The sequence below is a fragment of the Rattus rattus genome, chromosome 10, assembly GCF_011064425.1.
Source record: "Rattus rattus isolate New Zealand chromosome 10, Rrattus_CSIRO_v1, whole genome shotgun sequence".
In the NCBI taxonomy this organism is placed as follows: Eukaryota; Metazoa; Chordata; class Mammalia; order Rodentia; family Muridae; genus Rattus; species Rattus rattus.
Window position 1 is genome coordinate 11524659 of NC_046163.1, and position 23633 is coordinate 11548291.

The following is a 23633-nucleotide window of genomic DNA, read 5'->3' on the forward strand; positions in this document are numbered from 1 at the left end:
AGAAGGCCGAATTATAAGTGGCCTAAGCTGCACCCTCCAATAGACCAGTGTTCTAATCTAGGAGTCCAACCAAGCAGATGATTTTAGCATGGTTGGAAGTCCAAGGCTCAAATTTTCTCACAGCTTAAAAGAAAAGGCGGAGTTGACAGCAGCCACAGGGCTGCCTCAGGCCACTCTCCCCAGCTTAACATCAGCTGCAGGTGATGACAAGGAGGAGAGGAGGCTGCTTCCCTCCTTATGGGATCAGAGAGGAGAGAAAATGTACCTTCATGCCACCAAAGAGCCGGGAACAGTTTACAATAACCACAGTTTACAACAGGCTTTCTCGGCTTGAGCGAGGTATCTGCTTGGCCACACAGCAGCCTTCTCTGAACTGAGCCAGCCTTCTGCTTCACTGGACTGTTGAAAAAAAGTTCCTTGGGCTAGCAAGGTGGCATCACGGGTAAAGGCATTTGTTGCCAAGTCTCGTGACCAGAGATGGATCCCCAGGCCCCATGGGGTAGGATCTCTCTCTCTCTCCCTCTCTCTCTCTCTCTCTCTCTCTCTCTCTCTCTCTCTCTCTCTCACACACACACACACACACACACACACACACTTCCACAGGAAACTGCATAGCCTGTGTGCATGCCTGATTGTCTGTCTGTCTGTGTGCATATGGAGATGAGAACTTGTTACCAGGTGTCTTCTGTCTTCTTTCACCAGCTTCCCCTCCACTGTATTTTTTAGACAAAATTTCTCACTGAACCAGGAGCTCTCCAATTGTCTAGACTGGGCGGCCAGTCCTCTTGTCTCTGCCCTCCAGCTGTAAGAGTACAGGCACGCACCACCACGTCTGGCTTTTCATGTGGGTGCTGGGGATCCGAACTCAGGCCTTTATGCTTGAGTGGCAGGATCTCTACCCGCTAAGTCCTCTCTCTAGCCCTAAATTCCTTTGAATTCAATTGTGCAGCTCTCAACTATGAACTCTGTAGATGTCAGGGTCGATGTCTCAATGTCCAAAGTTTCCATGCCTCTGCAGCAGGTCACCAGAACCCTGCCTGTCTGACCCAGGTGCCTTCTTTAGCTTGTCTGTTTCCATTGCGAAGCAAGAAGAATTAAAGACTCCCACATGGAGACAGTGTCACCCCTTCCTTGGCGGCTGCACACTTCTGTGTCCCTCCTCCCCATCTGGGGTGACTCACCCCTCAGATGTATAATGAATCAGGCACTTGCTCATTAATAAAAAATGACAAGCTATCGTCTTCATTGAAATCTGCCGAGCGCCTGCAGATACGTCCCTGCTCAGCTCTGCGGTTCCCCTTGGTCAGGTGGTAATGAATCAGGAGAAGAGGCAGCCAGCGTAAAGCTTACAGAGCAGGCAGGAAGCCACCTTTCCTCAGCGGGTGGCCCCTGGCCTGCAGGTCCAGCAGAGAGAGGCCTTTTTCATCTGTTTTAACAAAGGGGCTTGGCTCAGCAGGCCTAGGCCTGGGGAGGTCAGGAAGGTAGGAGGAAGGTCTCAGCTTTGAGGAGCTCATTCTCGCCGTGACAGTGAGTGAGAATCACCACATCCAAACACCCAACAAACACAGGCTACACTCACTTCAGTATTTTCCCTTTGTTTGAAAAGGTGAGCAAAGGCGGTGGAAGAGATGCTGGGTAAACTGCTTGCCCTGCCCTGAAAGTATAAGGACCTGAGTTCGGATCCGTAGAACCCAAAGAAAGCCAGATGTGGTATTGCACACCTGTTTCCCAGGGTTCCTATAGCAAGCTGGCAAACAGAAAGAAGAGGGCCCGCAGAGGCCACTGTGCTGGCATAAGCAGTAATGGACACCAGAGGCTGTTCTCTGACCTCTATATGTGAGAGGCCAGCCTTAAGACCTATCGTCTGCTCACCAGTACCCAGGGAAAGAAGGCCAGCCAAGAGCAATGTCCCAGCAGGCACCTCCACAGAGCCACCAGGAGCCACCAGGCTTCACCCAACAGACATTGCACTGCATGTTCAGTACAGAGTTGCAAGAGGACAGACAGCCCTTGATGGGATTTCGGCTTTTCCCTCAGCCTATCTGAACTCTTGCAAATGAGGAGGCCTCCCTAATGGAGAGGCCCCAACCCTGTGCTTGCACAATAACGGACACTTGTGATAAGACTTGCTCCTTTAAAGGGCTGGTGGTAACGCCTCACCTCATCAACACACCTTTTGATCTAGCCCATCACCACCCTCGCAGATGTACGAGGGTGTGGTAGGGGAAGCCGTGGTGAGCTACCTGAATGTCCCCACCCCGTGGGCAGCTAGACTAACTGCTAGCACAGGTGAAGTAGAGTTAGAGTGATGCAGGTGGCTGAGTCAGACTCATTCCTCACCTCACTAAATCGATCTGTGCAGCCCCACAGCCTTCTACAGCTCCCCACTGACAGAGAAGCCAAAACCAGGCTCCCATAATGAGCCCTGCTTACACAGTGCTATTCCACACAGGGGGCTTGACCAAGCCCTTCATGCACCTTTAACCAACAGGCGCCTGAAATGCTCTTCCCGGGGAGGGAGGTCCTATGAACTTCTGCCATTTTCCATCAAGCCAGCTACTTCTCCTGAAGTGATCCCTGATGGGAGCCAAGTCACCTTGGCTACTACTACTGAGGGGTGACTCTCAGGATGCTAAAAGCCAACTGTCTAGGGTAGTGGTTCTCAACCTCCCTAAACGGCAGCCACAAAATCATTTCATTGCTACTTTATAACTGTAATTGTGCTACTGTTATGAATAGCAGTATTAACTGTCTGGTGTGCAGGATATCTGACATGGGGGACGAGACCCAGAGATCGAGAACCACTGCTCTAGCAACTCTTAGAGCTTCTGAAACGGGGACTGGCTGCCAGCTTGAGTACGTACAGCTTTGCGGCCTGCATTGAGCATTTCAGAAGTGACAATGACACAGAGAAAGGGAGGCTGGAGACGTAGATCAAAGGCCTCCTGTTAGGTAAGGTGGAAACTGATGGACTCCCGGAGCAAACAAGAAGGGGCAAAGAGTGTCTTTGTGAGTTCGGTACTGTTTGCATAAGTGCTACCAAGCCCATACACTTGACGTTACTTTTTAAGTTTACTCTTGTTGATGATCATTGATGGGACGGGCATGTGATATGCACTGTGGAGGTCACAGGACAGGTCTTTGGAGTTCTCTCTCTCTAAGCTTTAGGTTTCTGGGAACAGAGTTCAGGCCATCGGCTTGCTGAATGTGTTTTCCCTGTGTTGTGATGTGTCGTCTCTGCGTTTTCCCTGCTGAGCCATGTGGCTGGCCCAGGCAAATTAAAGACAAGGTCTCATTCCATAGCCCTGGCTGACCTGGAACTCACTATCTAGCTCAGTTTGGCTTCAAACTTACAGCAATCCCCCTCTCCTGCCTCAGCCCCCAAGAGCTGGAATGAGAGATATGTGCTTTACAAAAGGGAGTTTTATTAATTTACTTATCTGGAAGGGGTGTGGATGCTATGGAGTAATACAGAGGTCGGAGGACACTTGCAGGCTCCCTCCTTCTACCGTATGCATCCTAGGATTCTTATTCAGGTGCTCTGGCTTGGCAGCAAGTGCCTTACTCCTAAGCCAGCTCCTAAAACTTTCTCGTGACAGAGGGGTGCTCGCCTGTAGGTGGGGGCACCGTAAGGCTGAGCTGCACTCATTCAACACAGTTTTCTTGTTCTGGAATCCCTTCTACAAGGGAAAGGGCCAGCGTGGATGCCTCTGACGTCACAAGATAGGAACGAAACAGCAGGCAGATCTGAATGCAGAGCCCCAGCTTGTGTCAAGGCCCCTGCCATCTCTTGTCCATCCTCGGGTATTTGGGGAATCCTGTGGTCAAGTTCCAGACAAGAGTCACCAGAAGCAGAGCCCCGGACACTTTCCTTCAGAAGACTACTTCAGAAAGTCCTGATAAGCCGGGTGTAGCTCAGTTGGTAGTGTCCGCCCAGCATTCATGAAGCCCCAAGTTCAGCCCTATAAACGAGGCGCAATCATGCAAGCTTGCATTCTCAACACTCAAGGGTTTGGGGAAGGAGGATCAGAAGTTCATCCTTAGTTAAGTAAAGAATTTGGAGCCAGCCTACACGAGACAATAATCTTGTTAATGAATATAATTCCATCACGTGGGAAGTAGAATCAAGAGAATCAGACATTCAAGGTCATCCTTGACTACATTTTTGAGTCCACTCAAAACGAAATGAAAGGAGGGGAGTGGGGAGGAGATAAGAGGAGAGGAGTGGGGAAGAAGAGGAAAGGATAAAATCTTAGCGATGTGTTTCAGCCAGGATTTCTTACGGGCAGAGAGGCACGCCCAGCCCCGAGGTGCTTCCAGAAAGCCTGGTTTAGGGTTAGGCCCCTGGCCAGGGCAAGCACACCACGGTCCTGCTGAAGTCTGGTTGGCTCAGGCAGGAGACAGCACATTGCAAAACCTGGGCCCCAGGGGTGGAGTCTGCCCTAGATTAAGAAACGCTTTCCAAATGAGATAATTATTTAATAGGTAATAAACGCAGTCGGGGAGACGGCGGTGGGAATTCAGTTGTCTAAATGCCTATGGCCCCCAGCACCAGGCACCCTCCCTGGAGTCCAGCCTGCTGTCGCTCACCTCCTGGTAACTGCTTGTGCCCGACTGACCTTCACGAGCCTCGTGTGCTGAAAACGAGCCACCAGGTCACTAGGCTACAGAACCTGGCCAACAGGGCCACAGCAAGGGCCACCATGCTGCCTGCCAGTAACTCAATGGCTTGTCTTTTACGTTGTCCTTTTCTGGGGACTTAGGGCCCAGTGCCTCGTGGGGTGAGGCATGAGAGAGAAAAGGGAGCCAGAAACCAGGAGCTGGTTTTTGCTGTTCACCTGCCTGGTCCTGGCTTTGGGTGACCTTGGCCTCAGCAAGAATTGCGTGGCTCTGCTGAGTCCACCTAAACACAGTGGCCCCTGATGCACCTTCACACCAACGGGTGTGAGCAGAGGGGTAGGGAAACCGTCAACTACTGACCACCCATGTGCCAGGTACCACAGGAGCGTCTACCCGGGCACTGCATCGTACAGAGAGGTTTGTGTGTTGTTTCATGACCAATAGAGGCACTGAGGTTCAGGTCAGATGACTTGTTCCCAGGCCACACAGATGACGTCAGCCCCAGGACTCAATCCTATCCTCGCCTGACTATATTCCATGCACCCCTCTTTTCCCCACTGTAGACTCCTGCCAGACATTCACTAGCAACTTTTCCACTGACCCAAGAAAGATGTCCGTAGTAACATCTTTAAGTTAAGCTTTAAGAAAGGCACAGGGAGTTGGTAAAAGAGCTTTCAGTCTCCCAAGTGGGTCACGAAAAGGGACAAGAAGAATCACAAGAAAGTAGTCTGAGAGGCAAGGAACCAGTATCTCTCTCTCTCTCTCTCTCTCTCTCTCTCTCTCTCTCTCTCTCTCTCTGTGTGTGTGTGTGTGTGTGTGTGTGTGTGTGTGTGTGTGTGTGTGGGGAAGGAGGAAGGAGGGAAGGAGGGGAAGAGAACAGAGATCAGAAAAAATGCGTAAGTGTCAGGCATGATGACCTTCACCCCCAATCCTAGCATCCAGGGAAAGAATGGGGAGGGAAAGAGGGGTGACCAGGTGGTCAGTATGCCAGAAATTGCCCTGAGATATAACCTGAATGAAAATGGCAACAACATAAAAGGTAGTCAACAAAAAAAATGCATTAGATCAGCAAGTGAATGGGGTAGACGAGCGGGTGGAAGGGTTGGTGGGTGGATGGATGGAAAATGAACAGATGTGTGGGGCGGTGGATGGTTGAAAAAATGGGTAGATGGGTGGGTGGGTGGATCAACGGGTGATAAATGGATGGAAAAGCAGTCATATTAGTGGGTGGGTGGGCAGGTGAATGGGGGAGTCAACGGGTAAATGAGTAAGGAGATGGGTGTACCTATGATGGATGACTGGCTGGGTGTGGACAGACAGATGGACAGACATAGCTTTGTACCTATGATGGATGACTGGCTGGGTATGGAGTAAGGGTGATGATGGGTGACTGGCTGAGTACAGACAAGACAGACAGGTAGACAGAGTTCTCTGGTGCAGCATTTCCCCTCCTTGTGTCTCCACCTTGTTCCCACCTCAGCCTTCTTTCCTCTTGCATAGCCCTTTTACCTCAGGTCTCCTTGGTCTCCTGCAGGAGCCCTGAGAGGAGGGACAATGGCTTGGCAGACCCTGGCCCACAGCTTCATCACACTGGGGTGTGTCATGGGATCCCCTGAGCTCTGGACTAGCAGAGCTGGGGCCTAGGAGGATGAAGTTCTGGGTCCGGCTCTCCCCTCCTGACTTTTCCGGGTCCCCCAGCCTACGCCATCATTACTCCTGCCTGTTCAGGCAGCTCTTACCTTGATAGAAATCAAAGGGCCTCTGGGCCCAGCTCTATCAGAGCATGCCCGTTCCCTCCAGGCCTGAGCAGGAGCCAAGCACACCCGCCCACCACCCATCAGTGGTCCATGCATCTGGATTTCAGTCACACCATAGAAAGCAGGGTGATCTTGAGGCCGAGTTGGGGTTGGGGGTGTCAGGCAGATGCTCAGGACAGCAATCCGTAGGGCTCTGGGCTCCTGGGTGCTCTGCTCCGGGTGCTCTAGAGGTGTCCATGGGCATCCCAGCTTGTTCCTTGTCACAGTAAATGGTCCTAGGCCAAGCTGGGCCCAGCCCTATGGACGGGCGTATGAAAGCTGGGGCACGGATGGTCTACAGTAGAAAGCAGCTCACAGCTCCAGTCTCCATCTTGATGTCTCTCTATGGCTGTCCTGCCTAGCCCAGAGGCACTCAGCCCAACTTAGCCTCCCAGTCCAGGCCCCTGCATATGACCTCTGGACGGGACCACCAGTGGATACGTAGATAAAAGCATTCTAAGCCCTGATTGCAGGAAGCAGCAGGCCACAGAGAACCAGAAGGGTAAAAAGGACTTCCAGCAGAAAAGAAGTCAGGAAGGACAGGCTCTGGGGTTAGCGGCCCAGATCAAGCTCCAATGACACTGAACTGCACAGGTAGCAAGCCTCTCTGAGCCTTGATCTGCCCCCTCCCCCAACTCCTTCAGACAGCTCTCTAGTAAGTATCCCAGGGTAGCCTAGAGCTCACTACTACATAGCCCAGGACGGCCTTGAACTCCTGGTTCTTTTGCCTGGTCTCCTGAGTGCTAGAATTTCCACATGTACCAGTCGCACCTGGTTTATCTGCAATGATGGGAATCCAACGCAGGGCTTCATTCACTCTTGATGAGCACCCTAACCAGTGAGACACACACACACACACACACACACACACACACACACACACACACACACACACACACCCTGTTGATATCCCCTTTGCAAACAGGCAAGCACACGACCACGCTCCTAACAAATGGCCTGGAAAAACCTTGGCTCCCTGACTCAAAGCAGGCACTGCCAAGTGGTACCTGTCAGCAGCTAAACAATACATTTGCCTTTCCTGAACACATTTTAGGTCCTGCATGTGCCTTAAGGAGCGGTTCAGACAGTAGCTGAGGACAGCCCTTTAGGGACAGACAGCCCTAGTGAGGGCACTGAGTCTGTGGCTCATTATGGGCAGAACCGGAAGTTGGTAACATCACCCTCTCTAGCTTCTCTTTTTCCAATCTGTCCAGTGAGGCATCATGGGATTGTTTTCTAGACCTACCAGGAGGATAGAGTAAGCAGACGAAAGGCCGGCTTCCAGTATTCCTTTGGTTTTTTTGAGGCAGGATTTCATGTAACTTAAGGTGGTCTCAGACTCCCTACACAGACCTTGAACTCCTGATCCTCCTGCCTCTACCTCCTCAGTGACGGGGTTGCAGGCATGAACTACCTCACCTGGTTCATGCCCTGTTGGGGTGGAACGAAGGGTTTTGTGATGCTTGGCAATCACTCTACCACTGAGCTGCACCCCTCCCCCAGTCAATCCTCTCAGTTTTCTTACCATCCCCACATCTAGAAGACTCCACATCTTCTCTGGGAGCTGCCTTTATGTGCACACACAGCTGCCCCCATGAAAAAATAATGTAATCTTACAGAGAAGAGGGGGTGTCAGGCAGACAGACAGAGACAGAGACAGAGAGACAGAACAGGAGTTGCATAGTGTTACCCTGTTTCAAGAAGAAAAGAAAAGAAAGAAAAAGAAAAGAAGAGGTAAGAAAACACAGCAAGTGAGCAATGCACAGCCTCTGGCACCTCCAGGATCAGCCCAGAGCTGAGAGGCCTTTGCTCTTCTAAGAGAACCATCTACACTGAGTCTTCCTCTTAGAGCATCCCTGGGCACCTTTACACCGTCAGTCACTCCTGGGAGAGCTGTTAGCTTTCCTTGTGAGCTGTCATACCTCGGAGGTTGTATGTCTCTGCTCACCTGCTGGGTTATCAATGATTCTGGATGGCCTCTCGGATATTTGAGGGATTTTTTTGGGGGGTCCTTCCAAGATGGCCTCAAGGGGACTCTGAGTAAGTGATTGCTCTACCCAGCCCATGAAATAATCTAGCCCCAAGCTAGCCCTGCTTGGCCCACACTCTCCCCATTACCCGGCTAAATCTCAGGCTTTTCCTAACTGGTCAAGGAACAGTAACGTCAAACAGTATCAGCAGCATCTAAAGTTGGCAGAAACACAAACTTGTCTGGTCCTGGGCCTGAGTCAGGATGCAGCACAGGCCCCGTGGTTACTAAGCCTTGTTGGGGTTGGGAAGAAAGATTAATTGGTAAAGCCCTTGCCATGTGTACTAGTTTCCTTCATGGTCCTGTGACGAAACATCCTGACCAAAAGCAACTCAGGCTTTACTTAGTTTACAATTCCAGGTTTCAGTCCATCACTGTGGGAATCAAGGGAGGCAGTCATAGTATATTCAGTCAAGAGCAGAGCAAAACCAATACACACACGTTGCCTGCTTACTACTCAGTCAGCCCTCTCTGCTCTTACACAGAACAAGGCCCCTAAACAGGGAATGGTACCGCCCACAATGGGCTGGGCCTTCTTACATCAATTAACAAGCAAGATGACCCCCACAGACACAACCATAGGCTGACCTGTCCTAGAGAATTGCTCAACTGAAACGCTCCAGTTAAAACTAACCAGCGCACCCTGAAAGCATGAGGCTTTGTGTTAGGATCCCCAATCCCATGTGAAAAAATCAGACACGATGGTGCACATTTTTAATCCCTGGTGGAGACCTGTGGCTTGCTAGCCATCCAGACTAGCAGAATAAAGGAGCTTTGGGTTCAGTGGGAGCCACGACTAGCTTGGAAATCAAGGTAAAAAGTGACTGAGGAAGACATCAGTCTTAACCTCTGACCTCGACATGCATGGAGAGTGAAGGCTGGACAGAGAGATGGAGCTATCCCTCTGAGATCCCACCTCTTCTTCTCTGACTTTCCCAGGTCTTAGTCACTGCAGCCAGAAAACATTCATTTTCCATGCTCACATCTCCAGGATCTGGCCTGGTCAGGCTGCCCTGCTCTCGGTAGTCTGAGCTCACTCTCATGCGTTCTACCCAGCTACTCTGGTATCAGACTGCAAGACCCTCCCAGGAGCATGTTTTCAGCCCCATCCAGTGCCTGCTTCCACTCGGGAAAGCTTGTACCAAGCACCTCTGAGAGCTGGCATCAGACCCGCACAGCGTTTGCTCAGAGTAGCTTGCCCAAGGACACATGGCACCACCCATGTCCCTGTGTTTCTTCTCTTGGCAGTCTCACAGTCTCTGTCCTCATAACATCTTTCCTAACTCCCTTCACCCCGAAGAAAGGAGGGGGCAGGATCTAGAACATCGTTGCCCCCAAGAGCGAGGACAGCATCCAGGACATAGAGCATAGAGTGAATGCTGACTGGCTGTTCAGCTGAAGGGAAATGGTCCTGACCTATCAAGGCATAGAGAACACTTAGAACTGGTGACAACTCGAGACTCATGGGGCTGCCTGGCTGCAGTCCAAATCAAAGGTATTTGGTGGCTTTAATGGTGTCACTGGTAGTCCAAGCCAAAGGAATGAACCCATAATGGTGGAATACTAGGCTTCAGCTCCAAATGGTCTGGGGAGGCAAAAGAGGTGTCTGTGGGCAGAGAAGTCTTGCTCAAGCTGCTCTGTCCAAGTGTGAACAGCTCGACACTGGCCCTGGTTCTGAGTGGCACCTCCCAAGCACTCATCCCTTGGTCCTGCCTGATGCTGTGGGTCTCATGTGTGTCCTGGGATCTGAGGGCCTGAGTAGGAGGTTGTACCAGCACCTTTTCTAGTTTGACATGGCCTCAGCCTGGTTCAACCTCACTAAGAGGACTCAGGAGGAGTGGGGCCCAGATTTTAAGTGTCTCTGCGATTTTCCAAGGCCTGAACAGAAACTCTGCAGGCTCCAATTCATCCCTCTCTCTGGACTCCATACAGAAACCCAAGCTCAGGACCTGCCTCCAACTCCCCCCCCCATGCAGCAGATACCCTCAAGTCTCTAAAACACTGGTGCTCTAAGCCCAAGCCTTGCAAACAGGCTGGACCCACTACCTCTAGGCCTCAGCTGTTGCCCTGAGTGGGGAGTTCCATCCCCTGTACACATCTAGCCGTAGCTGGATCACCTTTACTGACAACTGTACTAAGATGTGATCACAGTGGATGGCCCCACCCCTCCGACTGGACAAACTTGGGTGACTCTGAGTTCCTGATTATCCTTATATTTCTGTTGCTATGATAGGATGCCCTTACAAAAAAACAACTTAGGAGAGATAGGGTTTGTTTTAGCTCAAAAATCAAAGTTGTAGCCTAGTAAGGCAGCAAAGGGATAAGGCAGATGATTCAGTCAGGAGCAGAGAGAAAGGCACGCATGAACATCTCATTTCTCCAGTCTTATACAATCTAGGACCCAAACTCACTTAGTGGTGTCACCCACAGGGGGCTGGGTCTTCTCACATCAGTTACCACAACCAGGAAGACGCACATAGGCCAACTTGGTCCAGACAATCCCCCACTGAGGCTCTCTTCAAGACAATTGATTCTACATTGTGCCAAGTTGACAGGAGAAAGTACCACACTTCCTCAGGCACCCTACACGCCAGCTCACCAGGGTTCCACACTCCAGCAGGGTTCCTGCCGTCTGTTCCACACCTAGCTCTGTCTGTTCCCCTTCACACGCCTTTCACTATAAACACACCCACTGTGAACGTCAGGTCAATATAGATGATTGTTCTGAAAGCAGGGACAGCACTTGTGTAGTCCAGTGTCCAATGTCCGGCTGGTACTTTGCTGTCCACCCCTTGTTTGGGGACCCTTTAAAGGCCTTTTCCTTCACTGTGGGCCACAAGGCGGAGCAGGCAAGACAACAGATTTCAAGGGCAGTTGTCAGATCAAAGTCACAGGCTTCGAGACATCTCAGCACCAAAAGTGCCTAGGCACCCCTACAGCTTCCAAAGAAGGTTCATCTGGTTTTTCAAATATAAAATAAATAAAACCTAAGAGAGCACAAGAACAGCATTGAGTCGTCCTCACTTGAGAGGCCACCCAACTCAGTCTGGCCCCGCTGAGCTCTGAAGATGTCCATCAATCCTACAGTGACAAGAACCCCAGAAGCCAGTTAAACTCAGAGCCCTCAGGTGTCCTCAAGACCACTCCAACAAGTGCTCCCCCACCTACGGCTCTCAAGTGCGTGTCAGGGCAGGCATGCGTGAGCATGCACATGTGTGGAGTCTGTCTGTGCAAAGGGGAATGTGCATGCCGAGGTCTGAGTCTGACATCCATTATCTTCCTCAGTCACTCTCCACCTTACTTTTGAGGCAAGGTCTCAAGCTGAACCCGGAGTAGAAAGACCTGGCATGACTGGTCAGGAACCTCCTGGAATCCTCCAGTCTACACCTCCTCAGGTCTGGGACTACAGAGAAGCCCTGCAAGCCCCCTGTCTATAAGGCTGCTACAGATTCCAAAGTGGGCGCTGGTACTCGCACTGATGAAGCCTTCACTCCAGCCCTCAACAAGCGGTTGCAAACCAGGGCCTTTCAAGTTGTTTCCTTTGAATTTTCGTAATTTTGGGAGGGGGGGGACGTTAAAAATAAATCTTATCCGTCCCACACATGATTTAAAAAGAAATCAAACAGCACAGTAGGATTTATAAATGAAAGCAATCGTCCCTTCCCAGCACCCTCAAGACAACCACTTCTGACAGATTTCTCTGCATTTAGCTCCTCCAGCAGCATCGGATCTGTGTGAGGAACACTGTTTAACAGCACATGTTTCTTTCTTGAGTTCGACGTCGTTTTGGCTCCCCCCACACTGGCAGGGCTACAGCTGGTGCTTTCCCTACCTAAGCCAGCCCTGGGTTCCCTCACATCTAACGGTCTCTGTACTGTCTGAAGATCAGACGTGGTCACTGCCCTATACCCCAGATTCTCCAGGCTGGGGATAAGGCTCCCTTGTAGTCACTGCCCCTCCCCCTACCTTGCATGAGAGAGCAGTTAGGGAGCTGATAAGAAAGATGAGTGCCAACAAAGTTTAGTTCCATGGGGCATCCCTGGAAGCATCCCTACTTGGCCCTGTAGCTTGACTGGGTTTGGCTGATAGTAAGACTGGTAGACTCTCCCTCCCCTGCACTGTGGAGAGCAAGTTCTATCATCCCCAACCCCTGCCCAACACATATCCCCTGTACGTGTTCAAATGCATACGAGTGTGTGTATGTAAATGCATGAGTGCCTGCATATGTGTGCACCTGCCCCTCTCCCTTCCCCGTGTGTGTGTGTGTGTGTGTGTGTGTGTGTGTGTGTGTGTGTGTGTGTGCATGCGCACGAGTGCGTGCATGCATAGGTCAAAGGCTGCCTGGGGTGTTTTTCTCTATCAATTTTCTGAGACAGGATCCCTCACTGAACTTGCTGCTCACAAATTTAGGGGGAGTGGCTGGTGGGTGAGCCCAGGGTGTCTTCCTGCCTCTGCCACTGCAGTCCTGAGATTACAGGTGTGTGATGCTGCTCTTGGGTGGTTTTTTTTTTTTTAATTCTTTTTTTCGGAGCTGGGGACCAAACCCAGGGCCTTGTGCTTGCTACGCAAGTGCTCTACCACTGAGCTAAATCCCCAACCCCAACTCTTGGGTGTTTTATGTGAGTGCTAAGGACCAAACTCAGGTCCCTAGCCCCAAGTCCACATCCTGATCTGACCACTGTTACTTCCCAGCCGAGCCTTCCCCCACTGTAACCAACTTTGGTCTTTTGTTCTTCCTTCTTTTAGAAGTTTTTCAAAACACTACTTTATTCTTGGTTATTTGAAATTTCACAATCAAGTTGCTTAAATCAGACTTTTCTGTACTGGGGAGAGTCAGAGCTATTCCAATGAGAAGATTTTTATCATTCTGTTATGGTCAATTCTCTTGTTAAGAATTCTTTCATAATCTTCTTCTGTTTGTTTTGTGTTTCAGTGACTCACACTATGAGTCACGGGATTCATGACTTGCTTTCAAGTTTTGCCTTTCCCAACGCTCCTGTCCCATCTCTTTGTTCCACAGGCTCTCCGTGGAATCTCACCTTCCACTTGTTTAACGAGCTTCGAATTTCAGTCATCATCCTTTTCTTAAAGTTGTTTTATACACTCCTACTTAGTAGCACCCTGTTCTCATTTCAGACACGTAATGCCTTCTAGCATTTCCTGGGGGAATATCAATGCTGATGATTTAATTTCCTTGTTGTTGCAGTTTGGGTCTGTTTGTTCTGAGACAAAGTCACATACAGCCCATTTGTCTGGGCTTCTCAGAGACCCTGATACCTTTGCTTTGCTCCAGCTCCTGCCAGTGACTATGCTCTTCCTACTTCCCCAATATGAAAGTTGAGGGTGAGATCATCCTGTGCCTGTGCTTTTGAGAAGGGTTTGTTTCACTGTGCATCCTCCATGCTGCAGTGTGTGGGGTAGCCTCATTTTTCAGGCTGATTGACATTCCAAAACACGATCATGCCGCCTTTGCTTTTTCCCTCCCACTTCACTCATTCCACCTCAAAGTGACTGAGAACGACACTCGGGCAATCCTACTCAAGTGTGTGTGCGCATGCGCACACACACACACACAGACACACACAGACACACACAGACAGACACACACAGACACACACAGACAGACACACACAGACAGACACACACAGACACACACAGACACACACACATACACATACAGACACACAGACACACACACAAAGACACACACACACACACACACACACACACACAGACACACAGACAGACACACACACACACAGACATACACACAGACACACACACACACAGACACAGACACACACACACACACACAGACAGACACACACACACAGACACACACACACACACACACACACACACACACACACACACACAGACACACACACAAAGACACACACAGACACACATACACACAGACACACACAGACAGACACACACACAGACACACACACAGACACACACACAGACACAGACACAGACACACACACACACACACAGACAGACACACACACAGACACACACACACACACACACACACACACACACACACACACACACACACACTGTCTGCCCCAACAAGGCAGACGGCCAATCAGCAGCTCAGAGATGATGCCTGGGCTCCCTCTTCCTTTCCTTCCTCCTCTCTTCCGCCCCTTGCTCCCAGGGTTACAGCACACATCTCCATCGGCACAGGTAGCCTTCTTGACCAAAGACTAGCTACTTTCCGTAGGAACTCAAAGTCATCACCATTTGTAGCAGGAAAAGGCCAAGGAAACAAAGAGACTTCGTTCTCTACCCACTCCCTCCCCAGCAGCTCCAGCAGCCAGGTTCTTTCCCAGAACAGGACAAGAGATAGGAAAGAGGCTCCAGTGTTCACATTCTTGTCTGGATCTCTACCCCGATTCAAGGACTGAGGGGAGTCCAACAAAGTTTAGTTCCATGGGGCATCCCTGAAAGCGTCCCTACTTGGCCCTGTAGCTTGACTGGGTTTGGCTGATAGGACTAGCAGACTCTCCCTCCCTGCACTGTGGAGAGCAAGCTCTACCATCCTCACCCCTGCCCAACACATAGCCCCTGTACGTGTTCAAGTGCATACAAGTGTGTGAATGTAAATGCATGAGTGCCTGCATGTGTGTGCACCTTCCCCTCTCACTTCTCTGTGCATGCGTGTGTGTGTGTGTGTGTGTGTGTGTGTGTGTGTGTGTGTAGGTCAAAGGCTGCTTGGGGTGTTTTTCTCTATCAATCCCATCTTATGGCAGATGACCGAAGTTCAGAGCCTTGGAACCTACATAAAACCAGATACGATAGCAGGTGTCTGCAATGCTGGCGTTCTTGAAGCCAAATGGGACTTGGAGACAGGAGAATACCTGTAAGTTTGTGAGCCAGCTTAGCCTGGCTTACTCGGTTTTGAACAACAGTGTAGAAGAGAAGGACTAATACCTGATCTGAACATCCACAGACTCACACACATGCACATTCACACAGATGCACACAGACACACTCACACATAGACACACAGACACATATATAGATACACACATGTAGACACAGACACAGACACACACACACACACACACACACACATGCATGCTCTCCCGCAAGTACAGACACACATACAGATGCACATACATATGTAGACACAGACACACACATAACATACATACATGCATGCACGTGTGCATACACACACACACACACACACACACACACACACATACACACACACACAGGAGAGGAAGGCACGGTAAAGTGTGGAGTCCCTCAGAAGGTCAGGACCTCCTTACAGATAACACAGCCACTGGTCCCCCCCTCTCTGGGTGCACACCTACAGGTCTGACGAGCTGGAGAATGGTGCTACAGAGTTTTGAACTGGGAGTGACGAGTCCAGGCTACTGGTAAAGCCCAGGCCAGAGCAGGGGTCCACCTCCACGTGCCTTCAGCTGGTCACACCCATTCTATCCATCCCACCCCATCCTGGGAGCTGAGAAAAACATTCTCCTCAAGTTCAGAAGCCAAAAGCATCTGTAGCGCTCGCTCAGGTGTGCGCAGCGGCCCAGCAGGCTCCATCAAGATGCAGCCTGTATTATTCATGCCTGCTCTCTCCTCCCCAGCTTCTGAGGGAGGCCGCCTTGGCGGAACAGCCTGCTTGCTTGCTCCAAAGGACTGCTCTGAGCACTGCCCCTGCGTGAGCCTAAGCGCCTGCCATTAATAAAAGATAAACAAGAAGCGTTCACCATGGTGACATCTGCTACATACCCCCCAGCAGATCTCCCCCTTTCTGGGCTTTGTAGCCCCGTGTGGTAGGGAGGAGGACTTGGCAGAGACCCAGCTGTCTTCTAAGCCTCCATGAAGAGGCCCTGGCCTCAGCTGGATTAAATCAGCCACCTGGCTCAGAACAGGAACACACCACTGCCATTTCTTGCCCCACGTGGCCCAGTAGGCACATCTGAGAGCCAGGGTCTCCCAGCTCACTCCCGGAGGGCCATCGGAGTGGTACAGGGCTTCCCACCCTGACGGTCCTCCAGACTGTCATCACCCTCATGGAAGTCTTAGGGCTTGCCAGACTCAGGAACTGCCAAGGTTCTGCCTCCCTTCCCTCCCTGGAGGCTCTGGAGGGTACCCTGCATCCTCAGCTCTGGGCCCACCACCTTCTCCTTGGGTTGCCAGTCACCCATCTCTTCTTCCCAGTTCCATGAATGGCCATTTCTGGATATCTTCCTCAGAGCTGATCCTGGCGCTTTTATTCCTGTGTGCCCCTTCCTCCATGGACATATTAAAAACAACATTTTACAGGCTCAGGAGATGGATCAGTTGGTAAAGTGCTTGCTTTACAAGAAGAAGGAGGACCTGAGACTGGACAGACAGACAGATACACACACACACACACACACACACACACACACACACACCCCCCTGCAGAGAAGCCAAAGCACCACAAGGAAACAGCAGGGCTACAGGGCTAGAGATCCTAACCCTAGCTTGGAGATACAGCAACGAGGTCGTCTAAACACCCAGTGAATAACAGGCCTGGGTTCCTGGCGTATTTCTAACCAGCTGGTCTCAGGCAGTCTTCCTAAGCCTCTGATCCTCCCCACCTCCGGTAACACAGAGAGGATTATGGAACTGTGTCAGGAGCCACACTAAACACTAATTCAGGCCATAGTTCTACAAACCTGTAACCCCAGCACAGAGGTGGGTGGGGAATAGAGGATGGGAACAGAGACAGGAGGATTTCTGGAGCTCACTGGCCAGCGAGCCACTGACATACGGTAAGCCCTAAGCTTCAACACTCAAAGAGCAAGGTGCTGAACAACTGAAGAAGGTGTGCAACATTGATCTTTGTTTGGGTTCTACACATGTGGGAACACATGCACACACTTACACCCCCACACAGACAGAGTATACACACAAAGGACCAGAAATTGCTGGCACCAGAGAAGACCCTACACGGTGAGCTAAAAAGGAAATGAGATTGGTCAGGAGGAGGTGAGGTCTGGGGTCATGCCAGACCATCCAGAGCACCCCCAACACCTCTGTAGTCAAAAGCCCTTGATACTCTAAGACGATGAGAAAGCAACCCACAGGGTCAAGCCCAACTGCAGCCTCCTCATATGGAGCTGGAACCAGAAAGAGTATGAGTTGGGGCTGGAGAGACGGCTCAGGAGTTAAGGATATGGGCTGCTCTTCCAGAGGTTCCTGAGTTCAATTCCCAACAACACGTGAGTCAACATATGCTTAAAAATGAATAAACAATTTTTTTTTTAAAAAAAAGAGTATATAAGCAGTTGCTGTCCTCTCTAAAATGCTCTGGCAGAGCTGGGAAAAATGCTGTGCCTTTGTCGCCTCTCACCACTGTGGCTTGGTTGTTACGGACTTAGGACTGTGGCTGAAAAGCCTCTGGGCGCATCCTCTGTGAACCCATTGTCAGTGGAAAACCCTGCATTTTTTAAAAGCAGAAAATCCAAGAAGTCAGTCAGTAAAGTGCTTGCCACCCAAGTTCCACCCCTACATGTAAAAGCGCCATGCATGGTGACACACACCTGTAACCCTAAAGCTGGGGAGACAGAGACCGATGGATTCCTGGGGCCCGGGCAGCCTAGCCTGATCAGTGAGTTCCAGGTCAACAAGACACCCCGTCTCAAGAGGAAGATAGAGGCTGTCTGAAACTGAAGAATGGGTCAAGAAAACCATCACACGCAGCTCGTACTGTCCTTATACAATGATCCCTATGAAAACCTGCTGCCCTGGGCTGACTGCTCGACCATGTGTAAGTTCTGAAGTTGCCTGGAACAAGGACCTGGCAGGAATCCAGGAGAGTGGCCTTGGGCACAGCACACCCAGCCTGAGCCACAGGCGTCTGAAGATGACAGGTAGCCAGAGTTTCCAGCAGGAGGAGAGGAGCCAAGAGTACAGAGCTCATTAAATGTTGGCTGCCATAGTGCTGTCTACAAAGTCCTAAACACAAGCTGGACAAACAGGACTTGACCCAAAGAGGTGTCCTAGACACTTAGGAAGAGAGCACCTGATCGTGCATGAACCAAAAGAGGTTTCTTTTCCTTTGAGACACAGGATCTCCTACAGCACAGACTCTGTGCTGGGAGGTCTCTGTGTGGCTAAGGATGCCCTTAAACTCCCGAATCTCCTGCCTCCACCTCCGGTGGGCGGGGGTAACACTTGTACAACCACATTGTGTTTATGTCGTGCTGGGAGCTGAACCTGGACCTCTGTGTGTGCTTAGGTAAGGGCTCGACCACCTGAGCTCCCCTCCCAGCCCCAAACGTGCCTCTCTCGTACATTAGTGTGGCAGAATCTCCCCTGGACTCTACTTTGAACACCTAACCAGATGTTCATGTGGATCAACAGATGGATCTCAGATGTTTGTGTTTCAAAAATCTAGCAGAAACCCTTCTGTGTGGGGCTGGTTTGAATGACTTAGTAAGACTGTGTCTGCATCCATCTTCCTGCAAACAAACTCTTTGGCTCTGCAGCCTAAAACTTCTATGAAAACCACGTTTTCTAATCTAATCCACCACTGGATACCTAGGCTGGTTCCCTAACACAGCTGTAGTGGTCCATTCTGCAATAACAGGGTACGCAAGTATTCCTGTGAGGTGTTCGTGTGGGGTCCTTTGGAGAAATACCACAAGTGGTACAACTGAGTCATTTGGTAGACCCATTTTCAACTTTTGAGGAATCTCTCTCTTCTGTGATTTTTAGATTTTATACAGATCCATAAAATCACGTGGGTGAACGAACGCCTTAAGTTAGGTGTTCTATCACTGTGATAAGACACCACGGCCCAAAGCAGCTTGAGAAGGAGAGAGTTCATTTCAGTTTATAGTTACTAGGTCTCACTCTGTCACTGAGGGAAGTCAGGGCATGAATTCAAGACAGGAAGGATCCTGGAGGCAGGGGATGATGGAGGAACGTTGCTTACTGGTTTGCTCTCTATAGCTTGTTCAGTCTGCTCTCTTATACCATGCAGGGCCACTAGTGAACAGGTAGCCATACCCACCGTGAGCTGGGCCCTTGCACATCAAATATCAATCAAGAATTCGCACTGCAGGCTTGCCAACAGGCCAGCCTGGTGGACACTTTTCTCAGTTGAGGTTCCCTCTTCCAAATGACTCTAGCCTGTGCCCGGTCAACACAAAACTAGCCAGCATGGCATATAAAACATAAAAGAATAAGTGGAACCATCTATGGACAGAGAGGACAAAGGGGATAAAGAAGGGGTAAGAAAGAGAGGATAGGGGGTGTGACGGTTAATCTCAATTGTGAACTAATAACAGAGAATCATCTGAGTGACGGGCCCCTCAGCATGCCTGAGAGAGAAAGATTACTGTGGTTAATTAAGGAGAAAAGTCCTGCCCACTGTGGGTGACACCATTCCCTAGGTTGGGATCGTGGACTTTACAAAAAGCAGAAAGCTGACTGAGGCAAGGACCCACCTGTTTCTTGACTTTGGGATGCAAGGTAAGCAGCTGCCTCAAGCTCCTATTCCCGTGACTCCCCTGCCAGATAGACTATAGCCTTAAAACTGTGGGCCAAAATTAACCTCCTTCCTTAGTGATTTTCTCAGAGTATTTTCTCACAACGGGCAGAGAGGACACGGGAAAATATACTTACTGGAACAAGATATACTTATATGGACTTCGGTTTTAATGTTAGTATCAACTAGATGACTTAGTAGGGAAAGGTGCTTACTCAAAGTCTGATCTGTGGGACCCACAAGGTTGAAGGAGAGGAGACTCTCAGAAGTTGTCCTCTGATCTTCACAATCATGCTGTAGCATACAGGTGTGCACGAGCACACGTGTCTGCATGCATGTGCGTGAACACACACACACACACACACACACACAATTTTTAAAACACCTCTTTGAATTGATTCCCAAACAACCTATAAATGGACGGATGCATTTACTTCCTGTGTATTTGGCTAACAGACAGAGTCCCTGACGTCCACCCAGTGTCATTCCTTCAGAAACTGCACCTGAGGCCAGGTGTAGCATCATGTGCCTTTATTTCCAGCACTTGGAAGGCAGAAACAGGCAGACCTCTGTAAGTTCAAGTACAGCCTGGTCTACATAGCAAGTTCCAGCCTAGCCAGGGTTACACAGTGCCTAAAATTAAAAAAGAAAAATCAAAGACAGAAACTCCAGCTATACATTTGTAGGTAAAGATAGTAGACAAGTTCCCATAACTACGTGAGTAGTGGGCAAGAAGCCCAAGAGGCCCAGGGCAGCCCTTGCTAGCCAGGCAACCTTAACCACGAAGCGCTGACTGTCTCTGCAGTAAGGCTGGAGTTCCTCACGAGGTCTGCCCTGAGTCCTCTGCATACACTCTCTAATAGGTGAGTAAGTCGGCACAAGGTGCCTTCATGGGGCACAGTTTGGAAATGGCAGAACCTGGCAATCTAAACACCCATCGGAATGGGGCCTCGTTAAATAAATTACAACCTGTCCGTATAACGGAATAGCAGGCAGCCATAAAAAGAATGAAGAAGCGTTTCTTTCTGGTGTGGAACGATTTGCAAGATGCATTGACAGGGAGAGCAAGAGAGACGCTGACAATTGCATTAGGAAATATAGATGTGTGTGTATGCATGTATGTATACAAATTTATAGATAAGCACACACACATAAATATCGCAAAATTATGTACGGGTTACACGTGAGCATCCAGAATATCTCGCCATGGATGTGTGGCTAACAGGCAACACTGGGGCCTCTAGGGAGGGAAGCCAGCTGGCTGCTTGGGAGACAAGCCTGGGAGGCAGGGATCTCAGCCGACAGCCTTTTGCCCCTGTTGAATTCATTTTCTGCCATCGAAAAACCCTCACTAAATGGAAGCTTTGCATGTGCAGGGGAGGGGTGAGTGTGCACAGGTGTGCACATGTGGTTCGGAAGCCAGTGGTCAGTGCCAGTGTCTTCCAGTCACTCTCCACATGTGAGACAGCATCTTTCACTGGACCTGAAGCTCACTATTTCACTCCAGGGATCCACCTATCTTTGCTTTCCATGTGCTGGAGTTACAGATGTGTGCCTCACGTGCTGGAGTTTCACACAGGTTCTGAGGAAAATAGCTCAGGTCCTCACACTTGTACAGGAAATGGTTTGCCAACGGATACATCTCTCCAGTCAACTGTGTGTTTCAGCTGATAGAAGCTCCCTACAGGCTGAATGCCCTTTCTCTAAAAACGTCTGAGACAATGCTCCACACATTACGGGATTTGGAATGCTTTGGGTTTTGGAACATTTGCACGTGCACAGTGGAATATCTTGGGCTTGAGACTCAATCCAAGTACAGAATTCAGTTTCAACAAAAAGGCTGAAGTTCATTCTGTGCTTGCAGCAAAGCTTCATGGTGTATAATTTTCCATGGGCGGTGTTCTGTGCTGCTCGAAAAGAGTCACTTTCCAGTATTTTGTATGAGGGATACTCCATGTCGCCTGAATGATGAGTCATGTAAGCTACTCTATTTAAAAGTTAGATAGAGCTGAAGAGATGCCTTAATTGGTAGAGCACTTAAGGACCTGAGTTCAAGTCCCAGAACCCACATAAAGAAGCCAGGTATGGTGGTGCGTGCTGGTAATTCCAGAACTGGGGGGAAGGAGACACCTAGATGCCTGGGCCTCACTGGCCAGATAGCTGGCCTACTTGTCGAGTTCCAGATCAAGAAAGTAGATGGTACCTGAGGAGCAACACGCAAGGTTGTCCTCCGGCCTCACCACCCCCACATGCACACACACATACACACACCCCACAGGTAATGAAATAAAAATGCCAAAACAAATAAAAACTTAACAAGAAGCCAAATACTTCTACCAATTCACCCAAAAGAGTAAAGGAGAGAATGGGAGAAGGGCCACAATTAGAGCTTTAAGACCACAGCAGCCGCAGCAAACTCATGTGCACAAATGTATACACATACACACCTCACCCACACTCGCCAGACTGAATATGTCCTGGGCCACTCCCAAGTGGGACTTAAGCACTGTACCTGACCCCATGTTTGGATCTCCACTGTCCTCTATCCTAAACCTGCACAGCCTGGCCACACCGAAGGAGACTAGGTTTCCTTTCACCTCCTAACACGCGATGCACCAAAGACACGATTCGAACAGTGCCCAGAGCAGACCTGCAGTGCAGACCAACTGAGGAAACGGAAAATCCAAGAAAGTCTAGAAGTCATAGCCGGACATGATCACTTAGAACAGTAACCCCTGAACTAGGGAAGGGGGTCTAAAGGAAATGTCTGTAAGTTCCAGCATCATCCAGGAGACAAGTGACGTGCTGTCTCTAAACAATAGAAGCAGAAACCCCTTAGATCCCAGTGTGTGTGTGTGTGTGTGTGTGTGTGTGTGTGTGTGTGTGTGTGTGTGTGTGTGTAGCATCTCTATCTCTCGGGTCTCCTGTAGTCCAGACCCCCCACACACACACACTCACAAGAGATGGGGGTATACAAACACACAAGGAATAATGGTGAGTGTGTGTGTGTGTGTGTGTGTGTGTGTGTGTGTGTGTGTGTGTTTGTATAGCATCTCTATCTCTCAGGTCTCCTGTTGTCCAGACCACATACACACACACACACACACACACACTCACAAGAGATGGGGTATATACATACACACAAGGAATGATGGTGTGTGTGTGCGTGTGTGTGTGTGTGTGTGTGTGTGTGTGTGTGTGTGTGGTGTATGTGTAGCATCTCTATCTCTCAGGTCTCCTGTAGTCTAGACTACACACACACACACACACACACACACACACACACACGCACACACAAATCTCTGTGCTAAGTAGGAAGGCGGGGGAGCAGGGACTGCTCTTGCAAAGGTGTCTTTATCCATAAGAAGGTCCTGTGACCTGTAAGAAGGACACAGGCTGGACAAGCACTTCAGCCAGCAGGAGCAGGCCTCTGGTAACCCACACCTTTCTTCAGGCTGTAAAAGCCTCGGTTCCCATCCTGCAGGCAGAGAGTGACTGGGTTATAGAAGAAGGCAGAGGCTGAAGACTTCGTCCTCTGAACGCCAACCACTTCACAGGACTCTGGCTTAGGAGTGGATAATAACTACCATTCTTCCCCAAAATACTGGGTTCCATGTCTCTCTCATCCTCTACCTTTAATCTACCTTGGGAGAGAGAGGAACGACTGTTCACTTATGGGGAGACTGAAAGCCTT